This window comes from Herpailurus yagouaroundi, unplaced genomic scaffold (genome assembly GCF_014898765.1).
Source record: "Herpailurus yagouaroundi ecotype Mexico unplaced genomic scaffold, PumYag 196, whole genome shotgun sequence".
NCBI lineage: Eukaryota > Metazoa > Chordata > Mammalia > Carnivora > Felidae > Herpailurus > Herpailurus yagouaroundi.
The window spans coordinates 18,831,962-18,837,966 of NW_024412427.1; the positions used below are offsets into that span (position 1 = coordinate 18,831,962).

At 42.7% G+C, this 6,005-nt stretch overlaps 1 protein-coding gene across 2 annotated transcripts in view; it reads left to right on the forward strand.

Moving 5' to 3' along the window:
• Window positions 1-6,005, forward strand: part of MCM8 (minichromosome maintenance 8 homologous recombination repair factor) — a 57,609-nt gene extending 51,604 nt beyond the window's left edge. The window contains exon 20 of one of the 2 annotated variants that reach the window (XM_040447639.1): window positions 5,859-6,005. The gene's annotated coding sequence lies outside the window, so the exon portion shown is untranslated. Of the gene's footprint in view, window positions 1-2,951; window positions 4,069-5,858 lie in introns of those variants that run through there. The other variant, XM_040447640.1, reaches the window with a different exon arrangement.

Genomic DNA, 6,005 nt, shown 5'->3' on the forward strand with positions numbered 1-6,005 from the left:
CTGCCACCTAAACATTCTGGGCTCTTACACCTGTGAAGTAGAAAACAGAGGGTTACTGGGGTTGCACCCAATAATGAGGGGAAACTGGGTCACTCCTACAAATGGGGGCCTGGAGGACATTTCTGAAACTGAAGAGAATCTTCCCACGTTCACATCCACCAGTAAAAGAAAAGGTCATGGAAGGCTACAGGCAGGATCTCTAAAGGCTCAGACTCCTCAGGAATGAAGCGTTGAGTCACTCTGCAAGGTAAAGAATCCAGACCAGCTGAGATGCTGACTGAGCAAAAAGGGAGTAAGGAATGGGAATGGAGGGAAGATAGTTCTAAACATTAACTAGAACCTCATGACCAGCTGGGGAAAGGCCTGTATCTGTACATTAACCACTTTGCTTTCCCTCCCTCTTATTTTCCTCTAGTGGTTTAAATGGACTGTTAATAATCAGCTTGACAATTTAGTCTTTGGGACAGAGGTTATCAAGGTGAGAATGTAGCTGAAACAGAAGAGGAATGAATAAGCACCACACTGTCAGTGACACCTTTATAAATAACACTTCTTTTATAAAGGCGGGAAATCTGGTTCTTGCATCGATGTGTTATAGTTGCTATGGTTATACACAAGCCTATGAATGGGCAGAGTTTTGAATGTGCATATTGCCGAGCCAAAGAGGTGAAGGTCATGAACACAGTGATCTGATACCCAACCTTCATTCCACCCTCCTCCTAGCGTGTCTTCCTGTCATTCAGAGACTAGAAAGCAATGAAACATTTCCCAAACCCCTTTTGCAGCTAAAGTTCTGGTTGTGAGTAGGATTGCCCTGATTAGCTGTCCTGTGTGAGAGCGGGAAGGTGGAAGTGAAGAGAGAGCCATCTATCTCCTGCTCGTCGTCTTCTGGTGGCACGTGTAGCCGAGGAGACATTTAATTTCTCTGCGAATCCTAGCAGTCTGTAAGCAGCAGCTGTGGTGTGATGGCAGCAGCTCTGATTTCTCCCCCTTTCTCACTGTCGTGGGTTAAACAGCTCCCATGCCAAGCCAAACCTGCAGCTTTTCTCTAGGAGTCAGTTCTGGAGACCCAGCATGGAGCTCCCACTCCTCCAGCCTGACTTTAGGACAAGCACCCAATTCCATTTTGGGATCCTTTTTACTGTGGCTAGAGCGGTTTGTGTTTCCTGCAACTAAACCCTCACTGATGCATCCTTATCCAAAGCAATCCACCCAGATCGTGCGCTATACTTAAAGTTATGAGGTAATAATAATTCCCCAAAGCTGCATGTAAAGTTATGGAGGTAACCAACAGAAGAACTAAACGCAGAAAAGCTGTCTCAGGTTTGCTGTGGAGAGTGGGCCTGGGGATGGAAAGTTAGAGCGTACCTATTGATTTCCGTCATCGGCTTTTCTACACAGTGGAATTAGTTACCAGGTGTGTATATACAGCTTTGATCAAAGTAAATGAAAATGTTTAAAAATTGAGCGAGGTTTTGGCATTCAAACAAACTTCTTAGTACACTGACTTGCAAAGTCACTGAATAGTTCACTGAGACTGCAGGACCTCTGTGTTTGCATCCATGAGTGAATAATAATTTCAACAGGCTTTCTCCAGACATCCCCCAAACACTGGAGAGCCCCAAACCTTCTCTTCCCTAGAGACTGTATATTATCTTTACTATTAAAAATGGCCCTCCTTTGAGTTGAATCCTCAGCAGCTTTTTTTTTTTTTATTTATTATTTTTGAGACAGAGAGAGACAGAACATGAATGGGGGAAGTGGCAGAGAGAGAGGAAGACACAGAATCGGAAGCAGGCTCCAGGCTCTGAGCCATCAGCCCAGAGCCCGACGCGGGGCTCGAACTCACGGACCGCGAGATCGTGACCTGAGCTGAAGTCGGACGCTTAACCGACTGAGCACCCAGGCGCCCCAAAATGGCCCTCCTTCTAAGTTCTGAGAAGCACCTTAGAATACTGTGTTCACACGTTTGGTAGGCAGAGTAGTTACCAACCGCCGCCCCCCGCCCCCCGCCCCCAAGATCGCCATATCTTAGTCCCCAGAACCTGAGACTATGTTAGCTTACACGGCAAAGGAAAACTAAGGTTGCTAGTCAGCTGACCCTAAAATTGGGAAGTTATCTTGGATTCTTTAGGCAGGCCTGATACAATCACAAAGGACCTTAAAAGTGCCCGAGGGAGGCAGAAGGAGAGTGTCAGACAGAAGAAGATCTGACTGCAGAAGAAAGGCACAAACAGACACAATACTGTTGGCTTTTGGGGGGTGGGGGGCATCAGACAAGGAATATGGGTGAGCTCTAGAATCTCTTGGGAAAAGGCAAGGAGACAACCCTCTAGACAGCAACACAGCCCTGCCAATGCCTTGACGTTTAAAGGCCAGTGAGGCCTGTGTCAGACTCTTGACCTACAGAGCTGTAAGGTAATAAATTTGTGTGAAGGCTCTAAGTAGTGGCAATGTGTTGCAAGAGCAACAGCACACTAATACACCAGCTTATAAATGGTATTCTTTTTTTTTTTAATGTTTTTATTTTTGAGAGAGAGACAGAGTATGAGCAGGGGAGGGGCAGAGGGAGAAGGGGACACAGAATCCAAAGCAGGCTCCAGGCTCTGAGCTCTCAGCACAGAGCCTGACATGGGGCTTGAACCCACGAACCGCAAGATCATGACCCGAGCCGAAGTCAGACGCCCAACCAACTGAGCCACCTAGGTGTGCCTCTTAGTAATGGTATTCTAACAGTAGGAGCTGAAATCTGATCATGACACTGGAAAACAGCTGGAAGAAAAAAAAAAAAAAGGCAAGTCAGGTCAGTCTGTTGTCTCCTGCTCTCTGAATTTTGGAGAATCTCTCAGTGAAAAAGACTTTCAGCTAACATTTCAGTTGTGGAGGTTTTTAACATTTTGTTATTGACACCTCCCCTATGAGACCATAAAATGCTTTTTTTTTTTTTCTAGGCTGTAATTCTACACCATCAGAATATATCCAACTAAACAGCAGCTGGACATGAGAGGTTCTTAATAAGGGACTAGACACCTTTCTGGCAGTTCTCGGAGAAAGGTCACATACCTTCACCAAGGCCAAGAATAAAGGGCATTTCTGGGTTGCTAAGTTAATACCTTTAAAAGAAAAGCTAAGGTGATATCCCTGTATTTTCTCCACCTGATATATGAGATTAGGGGCTGTAGGGAACAGGCACAAGACCAGACCCTTAGGAACATGGCAAAGGGCTCGTAATACCACCTGAGCTCTGAACACAGAGCTGTGAGTGCCGCTTAGTGATTATTACCTAGGGGTTGGTGAGTGGGTCTTTTGGGCTACAAGAATCTCTTAAAATTTTATACAAAATCTGTGTTGCATATTTTTTAATAGCTTTCTCCAGATTCTATAGGAGGTCTGGAAAACATTCCATGGAAGACACTTTTGACGTTCAGATAGTGTGCAATAATGTAAGTTCTCTGAGAACAGAAACTTGTGCAGATGGCCTAGAATCTAGTACATGACTGGTATGCAGTGATGCTCTAAGTATTTGTAGGGAGAAAAAGGAAAGAATACATTTAGTCTAATTTGCCTCCTGGGAAATGGGCTTGGAATTGACAAGAACGGAAGACATAGTGTTGCTTTAGCACCAGAAAATCCATCCCAAGCTCTGGCGGACAGCTCCACAAGTAGACCTTACTTTGGTAATACCTAGCTGTACTGGGTAAAATCTCAGTTTTAATGAAAAAAACGTGAAAAAATATTTCAAAAGGGATCCAGCCCTGTACTTTGCTCATAGTAGCAGAAAGGACATAGAAACACAACTGTTTTTATGCTATCAGTACTGAGCTTCCCAGCCCTGTACTCTCTTATCCTATATATCAGCATGTGCACCAGAGATAAGGTTATTAAACAACCTGATATAACTGGAAAAATATTAATGCTGAAGTGTATGGAGACAACGGTTTATGAAAATATGAACGGTAATAACTGTTCAATTCTTAAGGAATATGAGGTATGTGCAGGAAATCAATAGCTGAAGAATATGTGCCATATTCAAAACACTAAAAAAATAAAATTCTCACACTTGCATTCCATTTGCAATAATTACATGAACTTTATTTTTTTTATGTAAGCCCTATGTTGAAAGTGGGGCTTGAACTCATGACGCGCAGATCAAGTCACATGCTCTACTGACTGAACCAGCCGGTATGAACTCCTCTAAAATTAACTGAAGTGCTTAGGATTCTGTGGAGGGAAAAAAAAATTATCTTGTGCTCACATTTGAAGGTTTCTCTCAGAAGTAAATCCCTGAAGGAGTCCACAGCATTGGTTTAATTTTTTTCTGGTGGACAGTGGAGGGGATTTGTCATTTTCCAAAATTCCGTCACTTGTCCTGAAATGCAAAGGATAGATAATAACATGAAAGCAGGGCTCCCTAAGCTACAAAAAAGGAGAACAAGATTCTTAAATTTTTGACAGGAAGGAGGAATGGAATGGAAACTAAGGCAAGTCATACACCAAATAATGTTAAAAAATCCCTTAACTTTAAAAAAAAATGCTTCCCCTGTCCCCTGGATATATGTTTATTTAACATTTTTGAAAGGAAGTTAAACAGGAATTAAATATGTAAAGTGGATATACTTTGGTCCAGAATTTTCACTTGTGCATCTCTCATATAGAAATACACACACAGGTACACAGAATTTTATGTACTAAGATGGTATATTCATATTTGTGAAACATAAACATTCTAAAAAATCAGGGAGGTGGTTTATATATTATATTCTTATTGTGCAATATTAACTATCTTTTCTTAAATTTAAACCCAAGTTAGTTAACATACAGCGTAATAATGGTTTCAGGAGTAGAATCTAGTGATTCAACACTGAAATATAACACCCAGTGCTCATTCCAACAAGTGCCCTCCTTAATGCCCATCACCCATTTAGCCCATCCCCCCACCCAATAGCCCTCCAGCAACCCTGTTTGCTCTCTGTATTTGAGAGTCTCTTATTGTTTGCCTCTCTGTTTTTATGTTCTTTTTTCTTTCCTTCCCCTGTGTTTATCTGTTGAGTTTCTCAAATTCCACATATAAATGAAATCATATATCTTTCTGAGTTATTTTGCTTAGTATAATACACTCTAGTTCCATCCACGTTGTTGCAAATGGCAAGATTTCATTCTTTTTGCTCCCCCAGTAGTAGTCCATGTATATATATACCACATCTTCTTTATCCATGCATCAGTTGATGGACATTTGAGCTCTTTCCATAATTTGGCCACTATCAGTGCTGCTATAAACATTGGGTTCATGTGCCCCCTTTGAATCAGGATTTTTGTTAAAATGTTTTTTTTTTTTTTAATTTTTTTTCAACGTTTATTTATTTTTGCGACAGAGAGAGACAGAGCATGAACGGGGGAGGGGCAGAGAGAGAGGGAGACACAGAATCGGAAACAGGCTCCAGGCTCTGAGCCATCGGCCCAGAGCCCGACGCGGGGCTCGAACTCACGGACCGCGAGATCGCGACCTGGCTGAAGTCGGACGCTTAACCGACTGCGCCACCCAGGCGCCCCTAAAATGTTTTTTTTTTCGAGAGAGAGAGAGAGAGAGAGTGGGGAGGGGCAGAGAGAGACAGGGGGACAGAGGATCTGAAGCAGGCTCCATGCTGACAGCACAGAGCCCGATGAGGGTTCCACCTCACAAAACTTGAGATCGCAACCTGAGCTGAGGTTGGACACCCAGCCAACTGAGCTACTGAGGCCTCCCTCCCTTCGTTACTTCTAAACAATTTTATTACTAAGGGAAGTGGGTAAATATATTGAAACCAACCTTTTTACTTCCTTTTTTTGTTGATATGTGAGCATTTTTATTTGCTTTACAGGTTCCTACAAGAATGGACCACATAACAACTCTTAGGTGAAGACTTGACAGTTCACCTATTCTAGTAACATCAGTACTTTTGTGGGAAGGAATGATGGAAACTTGGCCCTAGAAGTTGACAAAAAAATGAACAGTTTAGATCTCTCAA